Below are 14,768 nucleotides of genomic sequence, written 5' to 3'. Positions count from 1 at the left end.
TTATGACACTTGCATCAAAAACGACAGTTCGATTAGGCTACTTTCGACAAAGGAAGACTGTAAATGATTGACAAATACATAAAATCATTTACAATTCGTAACTAATGGAGGCTGAAATAATGTGAAGGAAGATGGTTTCAACAAGAAGGCACTGATCATGTACAACAAAACCACTGAATAAAGCTGAAAACAAGGAGGAAAAAACCAAATTTCAGAGAAGAAAAACAGTTCACTCAATCATCGCACCTGCAACACAGGGAAACAGGGATGCATCTCACCTGCGACACACGGGAGGTGCGATGCATCCAGGTTGCACAGTTATACACAGTGCGATGGGCCAGGGAGTGAAATTGAGCTTGGTTTTTGCTCAAAACTTGCAGCTAAGTTCAGTGATTTAGGCTGAGTAATGATGGACAGTAAACACAAAGAATAAGGGTAGGATCTGATGAGGTTAAGAGCTACCACAAGGGCACTTAGAATGCTTTGTAAGTCCAATGTTCAATTCATAAACCAACCCAGAGATTGACTGAAGCAACATTCATCTACTTCGCAATTTCATAGCAAAGGCGTTTCGAAGGCTAGCTGGCTAACTTCAGGCTCTGTCTGTAGTTTATAAAGCAAACAATAAACAAACAAAACAAACTATTCGTTCCCCAGCGGAGTCACCATTTTGTTTCAGGGAAAACTAGTGTTGATTCGAACTACTAGTCCCACTAAGACGGGTAGCTATCTTAGAAACAAATAATGAAAGCTTTTTAAGAGTTCCTTTAAGTGTGATAGATGGAAGAGAAGAAAAGAGGACCAACCTGGATCTTCCGCTTTGATCCTAGCTTGATTTCTCATTTCCTTGATAGAATTTGCCACTCCTCTCCTACATGTCCCGCTTCAAAGAGTCCCTGTAGAGTCAAAATAACAACAAACTATCAAAGCATCTCTATCTAAAACATCATAAACAATGCAGAATCAGAAACACATTGACCATACAATTGCATTCATAAACAAGAAGATTCACAAATACAAGATCATATGGAGGAAAGCTAAAAGAACTTTATTAATAGTAATGTAAGAGAGGATTACAACCCAGCGGTCTGATCCAGCATCATCCTCCCAATTGTAGAAGCCCTCTTCACCTCATGAACAAGTAAATCACCCAACAATGCAATGTCTCTTTTCACCAACAAACCAACATCACTTCCTTACAAAATACAAAATTCCGGCCTCCAGATCTCTCAGATGAGGGATCCATTTATAGATGTCTTGCAAGGGTGTGAGTTAGCTCTGGGTTTTTTTATTAGTGTCATTCCACTGATAGTTCTTGGTTCCACTTGGAGATTTCATGATCTCTTACTCATCCCTAGGCGAATTCAGAGAGACAAGTGTCACAGGAGAAGTTTCTGGAAGATTCCATGATCATCCACCTTACAAACTGTCTCTACCATTTGTCTATTCTCGCTCATCACACCCCGCAGAAGGCCATTTAAGTATGCATCACACCTGGCCAGTTAGGCAGTCAGTATGCGTCGCAACTTTCCCATGGAGCAGTCTGTATGGTCCAGTTTTGGCCAGTTCTGAGTAGTTTTTCAGGTGGAACTTCTGGGAAATGATGTAATCAGTTGACCATGATCCTTTAGGGTATGAAACAACACTTTTAGGGACTTAAGGAGCCCTTAGTTTATGAACATATGAGTTTGGGGTTGCATTGACCAAATATGTCTATAACACAATGTGCTATCAGTTGTATAATTTTTCGAGTTGTACAGATGGTGCATGAAATCAGTTGAGGACCTAAGTTCGGATTGTGCAATTATGGAAGAAGAATTTCCTCATTAAATAGATGCTAATTCATCTAGGATTTGGGAAAGGAAGTAGGGGCTTGGCAGGCAACAAAATTGGCTAAGTGTTGGATATAGTGTGCTTGTGAGGTAGAGAGTTAGATCATACTTGTGCAGGAATTGTTCTAGTGAGAACAAGCATTGTCTTTTCTTCTCAGATATTCTGGTTAATGCAATATAGATAGTCAGGGTTTTGAGTAGTTGTTTTCCCCAGAGAAATATTGTGTTATGTGCGATTGATATTCTTCCTCTATCTGATTATTGTTTTCATTGATCATTTTTTGTTTCCGTTGTAAAGAGTAGAGTAGATTTTTGTCTTCTGTTTTAGTACATCACATGATTTGTTGAATCCATAGTACAAATCTACATGGTATTGGAGCTGAAGACAATATAGAAGAAGAGATTTCGAGTTTGGTTGTGTAGGTGAAATTCGAATTTGAAATTCATATTTCAGAGTCAAAAAATGGATTTCTACGGTTTGAGACTTGAGTATGCTTTGGATGGCAACTCGAATTACATAGCTTGGAAGGACAGGATGGCTGCAGTGCTGAAAGACAATGGCCTCAAGCATTAAAGGATTTTTGAGGTCTAAAATGGGTCTCCTATGGAAATTATAAAATAATAGTGGAAATAGTAAAATAAGATTAGATTGCATCATCAAATTTTAGAAGGAAGAAAGAAAAAACTACTTTTTCAACTCGTATTTTCAACTTATCTCCCTATGGGTTTACTCAAATTTCGATTGAGAACACTCATTGGATTCAAAATTTGATTCATCGTCTAAGGATTCCCCGTGTTGCATACTTTCGATGGAACCTGCTACACGAAAAATGAGAAATACATGAAAAACGTGATTGCAATCACATTTTTTCATGTATTTCTCATTTTTCGTGTAGCAGGGTCTATCAAAGTATGCAACATGGGTACTATTTGGATTAGGAATTAAATTTTGCATCCAATGAGTACTCTTGCTTGAAATTTGAGTAAAACATTAGGGAGATAAGTTAAAAATACAAGTTCAAAATGTAGTTTTATTATTCTATTATTTTTTAATCTTTTTACTTTTTTCCTCCAAAAATGGTGAATCATCCCCCATGGTTGATATCATCATCTTGAATTATATTGGTTCTTATAAAGTATATTTTGGTTGTGCATTTTTCTTAGGATACCATTTTAGACCTCAAAATTTCCCTAATGGAATTCATTGATCAAGACATTCCTAAGCCTCTAGCATCAGATGCTAAAGATCTGGCTGACTGAAGCAAGTGTGTGGCAAGGGCGAGAAGGATTATCTTGGAGGGAGTTTGAGACCACATTGTCTCAAGTCTCCATGGCAAGGATACTCTATAATCAATGTGGAAGACATTAACGGACCTATTTCAGAATAATGGTGACTATAAGAATTTGGCACTGAAGGACAAATTCAAAAAGATCAAGATGGAGAAGGGTGACTGAATTCTGAATTAATTGACCAAGTCCACCCATTATCGAGATTAGCTTGGAAGTGTCGAGATTACTGTTGCCAAGGACGATATGGTGAGCCTAGCTCTTCTAGGACTTCCCAAGAGTTGGCATAGTTATCAAGACTCTGTCAATGGGAGGGAGGCGCTGCCAAATTGGGAACGACTGTGGTCAGATTTGGTACAGGAAGAGTTTCGATGTAACACCAGAGATAGAACCTTTTCCAAAGAAGTGGAAAATGACTTTGCATTAACAAGTAAGGAAAATAAATCCAAGGGGAAGAAGTCCCAAGGCGAGGAGAGTGGCAAGAAGATGGACTTGTCAAAAGTTACGTGTTTTCACTATCACGAGCACGGGCACTATGCCACGAATTGCCCACAGAAGAAAGCAAGAAAGAAGGAGCCAGTAGTAACAGCAACAGGTGAAGCTCTAGCTTCACAATTCGAACTTGAGTTCACTTTCATTGCATGCATAGACAACACTGTAATAGGAAGCGTGTGGTATTTTGACATCGGTGTCTCGTTCCATTGATGGGGAACAAATATCTCTTTAGTGGTTTTGAGGAGAAATACCTCGAACGGAACATAGAATTTGGATATTACGAGAGGTACAGAGTTACCGGGATCGGTACACTTACCTTTCAGAGGGAGTTTGGCTCCCCTCTCAGAATCACAGATGTGATGTATGTTTCCATTGAGGTATTGAAAACCTATGGCTATGATGTGAATTTTAGTAAGGGAAAGGTTTTCCTTAGAGACATTGACATGAGACAAGTGAAACATATCGGTGTACGAGTCAAGACCCTATATGCTCTTGAGGTACAAGATGCATGCAAAGCCTTGAGGAGCAAGAAAAAGGTTAGAGAGTTGGTGGTTGAGAGGGAGAGTGAATTACCTCTCAAAGTGCAACCCCGGAAGAAGCCTCAGAAGCAGTGTCAGACAATTGTGGAGCAGCCACAATTGAAGAATCAAAGAGGAGTCCGAGTGGAGAGATCCACTCAAGCAAAGAAGAAGTAGTCTGAGACAATTGTGGAGCAACCACAATTGGAGAAGCAAATAGGAGACCGATTGGAAGCATCCACTCATGTACAAACCTCTAGTAAGAGGAAATTTCGAATCAAGTGGGCAAAGGGAGCACATGTAGCCGTACTTCCAGGTAAGAGGTGGTGTGACATGATATGATAGTCCCAAGTGAGAAGAAGTTGGGCAAGATCCATTGACAAGTTGTCTCGTGGATCATACCTTACTACAGGAACCCACAATACATAGTAGCATGATGGATCAAAGGTGGTTGATGCAGTGAAGTATCAGAGTGACAAAGGCAAAGACTAGTAGGAGTTAAATATTGGAGAGCGTAGAGGAGAGTCAACAATAATGCAAATAGGTAGAGTCAGCAAAAGCGCAGAGTTTTCATTTGACAGAGGCAGAGCTAGTAGCAGTCAAAGACTGGTAACAGATACATTATATTGATTCACATTGATTTTTATTTTTATTTTTTTTCACAAGTTGCAGTAGCAACAACACTAGAAAGAAGTGTTGCATGCAAAACATTCCAAAGGTTCGGGATAGGGATAGAGTTGAATTTATTTCTTGTTGAGAGGGAGTGTTGAAAATAACAACAATAAATGTTAAAAATAGCATATAGAAATTCCAATTTAATGTCTTTGAATTAAATTGTAATTATTTTCTCATAGAAACTTGTAATAGTTAACTAAGTGAATTTGACGTAGTTAACTTAGGAATTTCGAGTTGGAAGACTATCTGGAGTCATGCAAGTGTGATCCTAAGTTTTAGGGGTCCAAATTGAGTTTATTGGAATTGTAATTAGATAACTCAGTTCAACTGAGTTATAGTCAGTTAAACTAGTTCTAACTATTGGAGAAACTAGTAGAAGTCTAGTAGTGAGTTGGTGCACTAGTTCATCCTCAGTGCCATACGAGTGAACCTTATATTCACTCAAGAATAACTCATGCATATCAGTTCAGAGGAAAACCCGGTTGAGACTAGAGTGCAGAGACAATGTACTGTCAGTGGTATAATTTTCCGAGTTGTACAAATTGTGCATGTAATCAGTTGAAGACCTAAGTTTGGATTGCGCAGTTATGGAAAAAGGATTTCCTCATTAAATAGAGGCTAATTCCTCTAAGAATTGGGCAAGGAACAAAGGGCTTGGTAGATAACAGAATTGGCCAGGTGTTCGCTATAGCGGGCTTGTGATGAAAAGAGTAAGATCATACTTGTGTAAGAATTGTTCTAGTGAAAACAAGAATTGTATTTTCTTCTCAGATCTTCTGGTTAATGAAATATAGATAATCACGGTTTTGAGCATTTTTCCCCAAAGAAATATTGTGTTATGTGCGATTGATATTCTTCCTCTTTCTGATTAATGTTTTCATCGATCATTTTTAGTTTCTATTGTAAAGAGTTCAGTAAATTCTTGTCTTGTGTTTCAGTACATCACATGAGCTGTTGAAGCCATAGTAAAAATCTACATCTTCAACATATTTTAAGTGGCTTATTGTCTGCACGATTGTCATCACAGCGATATTTTGCAATGCTTTAAGCTTCTAGCCATCTTCATCATTTCTTTCCCCTGGGAACACCTTCACATTTCTCTACAAGGTTCCACAGGGTTTTTTTTTTTTTCTCTGCAACCTAGATCTAGGCCACATTTTGGAGATTTTAAGGTGGCTTGTACCCTGCTTTCTTTTTGGTTTTCTTCTCTTGATGCAAGGTTTTCTACCTTGATATTTGCCTATTTTTGTGACATAGGCTTCTTGCCTAGTGTCATTGTCATATGCCTCAGTTTTGACACGATTTATGTACAATTTTGGGGGATATCTGGGCACTATGTACCTAGTTTATATGGTTATCACATTTGCTAGCTTGGTTTTTGCTAAGATTTCTAGCATTTTTTGCTAGGTTTTTTTGATAGAATTTTTTTATGTACCTTCAAGGCTTCATGGAGTTTTCCAGTGGAGCTATGTGCCCTGTATTTTATATATGTACCGATCATTTCTTGGCTCAAGATTGCATATACACACCGTGCATATACAAAATGTAATTTTTATTTTCATTAGTAGAAATTACGACTTTTTTTCTTTTGAATATATATATATATATATATAAACTAAATTATAAAATAAATAAATAAAAATATTATATTATTATTAATTATAAACAAAAAGTAATATATAAGTTAAACATATATATACATTTAAAAAAAATACGGAACAAGATTTTTAACTATGGAGATTATCTCCTCTTTATAATGACCCAAATTCTTACCTTGTAAATAGGCTTAGTTTTAATACCACATGCTCAAAAATCATAACTTAGTTCATAAGACACTTGTTATATGACATTTTAATTAATTAATCAATTTAATTAAAAAGGAAAAAAATGCATAACTACTTTGGAGATAAATTCCAACTTTAAATTTTTGTATATTTTCGTAAATATTCTTGAATATTTTATAGAAATTAAATCCCTACCATCCATTTAATAATTGTTGATCATTTCTTTAAAAATAGTTTCATATAACTGACATTAATACACAACGTTTACACCATCTAAAATCACTGTAAATTTGGAATCATGTCATACAATTTCAAGTGAGAATGTGATTTTTTGTTGTTTAAAATATATATATTTTAATGCATAAATGAATGAATTAACGCCCTTATACAAAACAATGTTTTTAACAAGAACTCAATCATACAATTTCAAACAAAAATGTAATTTTTGTTCTTTACAATACATTTTCTAATGCATAATGGATGAATCAACACCTTGAAAAACCCCATGGCACTCAAAATTCTACAAATTAAACAACTTAAACTCAAGTTTTTAAAAACCTCAAACAAATTTTGATTAAAAATAATTAGACAAAAACTAAAACTCATCAACAACATTAAAAATTAATAACAATGTGTTTGCATCTTAAAAAAATTACAAAACTTCCATTAAAATAAAATAGCACAGCATGATCAACCCTTTTTCATCATTATCCTATATGAATGACCACATGGTATATTTATGTGTGAACACATTTATTTACCCAAAAATTAATTTATTGAAAAATCATTTGCAAAATAAACTAAAATAAATTTTTGGCCGACGTGTTGAGAACCAGCAAGTGTGGTTCATCATCATTACACTTGTTGGTTTGAAATGCATCTGCCAAAAATTTCTCTCTTGATTTCTACCAAAACACTTTTCTTAATTCATCATGGATCACAGAAACCTAAATACAACAACTATAATATTACCCTTACAAACTAAACCAAATAGTAAGAAACATTTAATTAAAGATGATAATAATAATTACTAAAAACACTTAGAAATATTTTTAATCGTTAAAAATATAAAAACAATATTTTGAATTCTTGCATAGACATAACTATCGCGATTAATTCTTGAATTCATTTGGGTTTCATTTTCAACAAAAATGGTAAATTATGTTACAAAAATTTAAACATCTCGATTTGATATACCAATTGTCCAAAACAACATTTTAAAATTACCAATTCATTATCTCAATTATATATATATATATATATATATATATATATATATTTTGATTGCATTCATTTGGATTTCAAATTCACCAAAAATTTAAACATCTCCATTTGATATACCAATTGTCCACAACAACATTTTAAAATTACCAATTCATTATCTCAATTAATGATAGATATATATACACTAGCACAACCACATTATTAAATGTGGTTGATATATGTCATAAAAATATGATATATCATAGACATAAGCTTCAAATGTATAATAACACAATGCAATTTAAATTCAAAATTTATTTAACAATAAAATAATAATTTTATATAACATAATTTAATTTAATTTTTTTAAACTAAAATTAATAAAATTTAATAATAAAACAAATAACTAAACAAAACTATTTTTAAATAATAAACTCAAAACTAACCTAATAAGAGATACTAATTAAAATAAAGTGATTCTATAGTCAACAAAATTAAAATAAATAATAAACACTTTTTTAAAATAAGTAAAGTAAAATTACTTATAAACTAAATTAAATTAGAATAAATAATTAAATAAAAATGAATTAAAATTAAAATAGTTGTGAATTAAACCTAAAATATAAGCAAATGCCAATAAATTAAAAATATTTACAAAATTAAACATAAAACTACTTTAATTCTGAACAAGTAGAATGAAACACAGATAATGAAAACCCAAAACTAGAGTAAAATAATTCAAAATAAAATCAGAAAGCTTTTTTATCCGAACTAGCTCTTTCATGATCTTATTACATCAGCGTTCCTCCCACGTGGTGATCCGATAGAAGGTTGGCACGATGCCCTCGTATAACGTCCTTTGTGGCCTAGTTAATTCTTTGGAGTGGTCTATAATGCGATTTTTTGGAGATTTCGGTGAGGGAATTCGCCGGAAGAAATTGAGGTTAAATCTTGATTTGTTGCAGTTAAAATGGTTTTTTAACTGCATATTTGGATTCAGCACCCTGAAAAACCCCCGGGACGCTTTAATTGTGCAGAAACTAGCTATCAAACTTGCGATTCCAATAAATTGCTGCCGGATTTTGACCGGAAAAACCCACCGAAAAGGCTTCCAAAAAATCGCATTATAGACAACTGCTAATTCTTTTAGTTGGCTTTAAATATTAAAAATGCATGTCTAGACTTTTTACCAGGAATTTTGTTATCCTTACCAGCCTTATCTTCACGTTTGTTTATCTGATCTATATTTGTATGTGGGATCAATTTGCAATTTTTTATTTTTATTTTTAGTGTATATTACTATAAATATTTCAAAAAACAATCAGAAGTTATTAATTATTATTATGTAATTTTATATTAAAAAAAAATCTAAAATATTTGTTAAAGTTACTGAAATTTTTTATCATTCACGTAATGATTATTATATTATAAAATTACATTATAAAAAAATTAAAATAATGAAAAATAAAAAATAATATTAAATATCAATTTTATCAAAAATTTTAATGAAAATCCCCGGATGCGGGTGCTACCTTGCCAGCTCAAGGAGAGCCACGTGCCCAGCACGGGCTGCCACGTGAAGGCTGGAGGGCTTTAATGCCTCTCGCCGCCAACACTCCAAGCCGGGAATTGCAGAGTTATTGCCTTAATGAAGGCGCTGGACGCGATGGAAGGGACGCAGAGCGCATTCAATGCGATCGAGCTGCAGAGGAATGTTGATGGGTTTAAGACGGAGGGAATGTTGGCATGCGGAGCTCAGTTCGATGTGGAATTTGCCCAGATCTCTGAGCAAAGCTGTGTTATTGCTGTTGATAGCTTGGGCGAGGCTTGCCCCTTGCTGGTTACTCCCGGTTCTTGCTTGTGTTCAATTGTGCTCTGGTGCGAGCCAATTTGGAGGGGAAAATTCTCTGGGGAGGAGCGCGGAGATAGCAGGCCCTCATCCGCTGTGGGGAAAGTTAAGGAAGCTGAAGACAGCATGGTGCGAGAGAGGATGCCTAGCAGAAGAGGAAGGAGCTCAGGGAGTGGAAGCTCCTCCCGCCCACCTGCAACGGACACTCACCACCACTGTTGCTGTTGTTATTGTTATCGAAGAGTGGGAGCTTCCCCTGTTCAAGCTAGTCAGTTTATGGAGGCTGGTGGATCTAGTGATGGTGCGCCTAGACTCCCTGCGTTCGGATCAGTTATCTTCACCCTGGGTAGCTCCAGGGACAATGCCGGCATTAATGCCCACATCTCAGTGCTATTTACCAAGATCCCTGGGGAGAGTGAAGAAGGAATGCAGCAGCTCCCTGCTGAGGAAAATCAAAAGGATGACAAAGGGAAACGGCCAATGGGGGAGTCTTCGAGTGCAGGGGGCAATTCACTGCAGGCACCTCAGCAAGCACCTTCCCGAGCTCGCGAACCTGAACAGCCAGCCCCAACGCATAATCCCATGGCGATGTGGGAGGGATACCCGGAAGGACAAGGCTGGGCTACAATTGTGGAAGAAGAACCAGAGGAGTAACCCCCAGCGGCACTCCCTCGTCTTTTTCGGCTGGCTCTGGGATAGCGGTTGGCTTCTGATATACTCCTCTTGTCTTATGTCTTATGTATTCGGTTATATCTCAGGACGATACTTGTTTCTTTCTCCGTTTTGGGTCATGGCCACGGCCATTATAGTCTTTGTCTCAGGTCGATACTTGTTTCTTTCTCTGTTTTGGGTCATGGCCACGGCCATTAGAGTCTCTCTGTTTTGGGTAATGCACGATGCCTATATGGACTTCTGGGTAATGTGTCATTTGAAGGTTGCCCCTGCGTGGGCTTTGTCAGTACTATATGGGATCATTAGTCTTTCTGTTTTGAGTCTGTTAGAGCTGCCCACAGAGCTATTGTTGGACCTGGGCAGCCAGTCCTCCTGATTGTAAGTTTTTCCTGTACATATTAATATATAAGTAGTTAGTGTCGCTGAGAAAAAAAAAAAAAAATCTAATGAAAATATATATATCTACAACAATATTATTGATAATAAAAAATAAATAAATATAAATAATATTCATGAAAACACAAAAAAATTATGTTCCCTTTTTCATTTAGCAAACAAATATCAACGCAAAAAATATTTAAGAAGAACCATATATATGTTTATTCTTAAAACATTATTCAACTATATAATGTAACAAATACATTTTTATATAAGCTTCAAGGGTTAGCTCAACTGATCAATATAAGGTCAACTCTCCTCAAGGCCTTTGGGGTTAGGCCCTACTAATCTGGTTGGTTTTAAAAGGTTGATCTGCCCAAGGGCTTTAAAAGGTTTTCCTATGAGAAAAAACAAACACTATGGGCTTTAAAAGATTACCTTTAGGGTTGATCTACCAAGATTTTCTTATGGGAAAAAACAAACACACATTTATTTGTCAAAAACTTTTAACCCATAGTAATGAATTATTTAGTTGGTCTATAAATCAATTCAGTCTAGCTTCACATTAGGACAACCAATTCATAGCTATAGAACTTTATAGCTAACACCCCATTTCTCATTTTGATTTACTTTGATCATGATTAGAGCATTATATAAAAATTATTAGGTTAAAATTCCTTGCAATGTACAAAATTATATAAAATCTTAAGTGAGTGATTAAACAAAAGGGTTAAAATATCGTTGCTCAGTTAAAACTAAAAAATAATTAATATTTGAGATTTTATAATTATAAATTAAGTAATTTGACATGATAATTTATAATATTTTCATGCGAATTAAATTTTATTAATAATGTAAAAAATAAAATTGCATAGTTAGTGTTATTTATTGTTTAGTCTAATCACTGAATTTTGAAATGTATAAACTAAGTTCCACATTTAAACCAAAGTAGAATAGCTATTCTAACTTAAATTTAAACATAATTAAAAAATAAAATAATAATATTAAAAAATAATAATAATTTTATTTCACTTACAAAATTAAATTATAAATGACTCTTTAATTTTTAGTGAATTGAAATTTAATGTCACAATTCTCAATGGTTATTACCCTACTGCGAAAATAATAAAATACAATAAAAAATAGTAAATATATAAATATAAAAAACTCCATATGGAATGTATTAGGCTCATTTTCGGTTTGAAAGTCAAAATTCGCCATCTCTGAACGGTTTTCAAACAAATTCGATCCAAGTTCAGTGAATATCAAATCGATACTAACTCTATGATTTCGTGCCTTAACTTCAACGCAAGGGCGGCCTAGTCTACGGAGGGGGAGGAGTTGCCTAAAAAGTTAGGGAAATTTCAGTCATATTTATTTTTGTAAATTTAAATTATAGTTGTTAAACTTAATTTTTTTTGTCTTAAGATTCGAACACTACATTTATAAAATTTTTTGAATTTTTTATCTGGATTCCAATTTTTTTTAGTCATCTGAGCCATTCCTCCACCTCATTAGACGACTCGATTAGGGCTCGCTGATATACAGCCGCTAATTGAGATTGCAAAACGCGGATCTAGTGAATCTGGATCTGTGATCTGCCCTTATATCAGCGAGCCTAACGCAATTGTGCTTCTTAGCTTTTTCTTAGGGCGGCCAACTATTTTTTCGGCTTTTGCTATATTACAGGGAAGATTTATAGAGCTCGCTGAGTGCATCATTGTAACTCCGTTGATCCAAACTTCTTGAGTGGGAAAAATTTTATAAGAAAAATGATTAAGGACCCTGTTCATTCTACTAGATGGCTTATATTTTCTGCGTGTATGTTGACATTCATTGTATTAGAATCGTAGGCCTAATATCCGACTCCATGGTATAATATTTTCAGGTTCTTTTATTTCTTCAGTGGTCGAAATCTTGAAACCCCACTGAAATCTTGAAACTTCTGTTGAAAATATGCGGCTCTTGTGAATTGTGCCCAGGTTCGGCACGCATTGAATGTGAGTTTAAGCCCAAATCTGGAGCCCCCTCACGATGAAAGCCAAATTTAGCTATCCGATGACTGCACACAACACTTCAGAACAAAGTCTATAGTATGATGGCTGAAACAATGATGGTCGAATAAGAGTCAAAAAGCTTGAACCAAAATTGTTAAAAAATAAAATAAAAATATTGAAAAAAAAAAAAATCACTTACAAAATTAACTTTATAAATGGTTTTTTAGGTGAAATGAATTTTGATGTCACACCACTCAATTCCGAATGCCTTATTATAATACCCGAATAACAAGTATTTTGGTAAAGTCAGAATTAAAATACTTTAGAGTGATTTATAGTTAAAATGTTGTGCAAGATAATCCAAATCAAAATTAATAAATATTTCAAATACATATTTCCTTTACTGCCATTTTATTTTTCATTTCAGAGAGATATATAGTAGTTTCTCGAAATTAAAGATTCGCCAATTTCTTAAGGTGCGCTCAAAATTACTAAGAATTATTCTCGGACCGCAACCACGCGAAGGAACTTCAATGACAGATATTGTCACGCTCCAAACAATACATAAAAAAAAATTTCATTTAATGACTAATAACTACACCATTCTTAACCTATAATTACATCATTCTTAAACCTATACACATATACTATCTTACCATGTTTATTAACACATAATAACCATCCAAATAGGTGCATATCTACAATGGTAATAAATTTCCAACTATGTTCATGTCTACAATGGTGCGCACAATACTCAACCCAAATTTACATAATGTTTATGGGGTTTACATTGGTCATTCAACACAAAGGTTACGTGTACAAAGTCTGCAATACGTTACATAGTTGGTCACTGTGCAATTTAATAAACATTTAAAGCAACTTTCCCCGAGACACCTCGAGCCTGCGGTTTAATGTCCGGCTCTGCCGTGGTCGATGCATCTCCGTCCATCTGGTGAGTTCAACGGCTGGATGGCATCATGCCATGTGACACCCGGTGCTTTACAGCCTGGCCGCTTGGCTTGTCAACTTCGCGCCAGTGCAACCCAGAGGTTCACCGGCTATCTGACGGTGGAGATCCTTCTGCTGTAGATCAAGGGTTCCCACGATGCCACGAAACGGTAATTATGATCTTAGCTATATAATGGTGAATTCCGCCTTCGGCTCTTGTTTTGTTTCATTTTCGTAATCTCCTGAGTGTTAGCAGAGCTCTGTTCCTTAGCGTTCCTCTGCGGCTACACAGGTCTTTCTAAGGTTTAAAGCATGCTGCCTTAGTTATGGGACTCGGCCTTCTACAGCCATGAAGGTATTAGCTCTTCAACATATACCCTGTTCATTCGTTTCAGGTAACATTAATTTCCTATTGAGCTTAAGATGCAGGCTTCTGAGATTTCTCCATAGCTAAGTTTCCGTTATTGATTTAATGTCCTTCCACGGTTCTCTTTGCTACAGGTTATTAACATTTGGGGTTATTCTTCTTCACAGGTGGGTGTTGTCATCTCCTCCGAGGATGCGGAGATAACCCTCAAGGATGCGGAATCGCCCCTTGCATCTGGTTAACATATCCCTGGTAAGTCTCGGGCACATAGATACTCGTTTATGTTTTGTCTCAGGCCTGTACTGAAGTGTTACTCCCGTGACAGGGACGGCGGATTTGCTCAGTTCCTTTCACCCAGCTAGGAACTCCTCTGCCAAGAGGCTTCATAGACTTAGTTAATATTTTCATAATCGGTAGACTGTTACCCTATTTCATGTATGAATGCTGGTTCTCCAGAACGCAGCCATTACTTTATCATTGAGTTGTAATTTTCGACCCGTAAGGGTTTGACTTGATGGTTTTCATTATATAGTTGCACGGATAATCAAAAGAGTTCGGTTTTTGATCTATAATGTATCACTATATCACTGAAGTTATTCGCTCTTCCATTTGTGGTTTAATGGCGGTTTCCAAAGTTGAAATACATCTGTGTATTTGTGCTCAGGTTCACTGTTCTAGTTTCTCTTTGCTTTAAGAATGGTATTGTATTCATGTTTGTCTGGCTCGATGCCTCAGCCAGCCAAGCGTAAGCCACGGCTCGGCA

The sequence above is a fragment of the Pinus tabuliformis genome, chromosome 3_2, assembly GCF_031772625.1.
Source record: "Pinus tabuliformis cultivar Carrire ecotype Pingquan chromosome 3_2, CPIR1, whole genome shotgun sequence".
NCBI lineage: Eukaryota > Viridiplantae > Streptophyta > Pinopsida > Pinales > Pinaceae > Pinus > Pinus tabuliformis.
Note: the sequence above shows the minus strand (reverse complement) of the source record.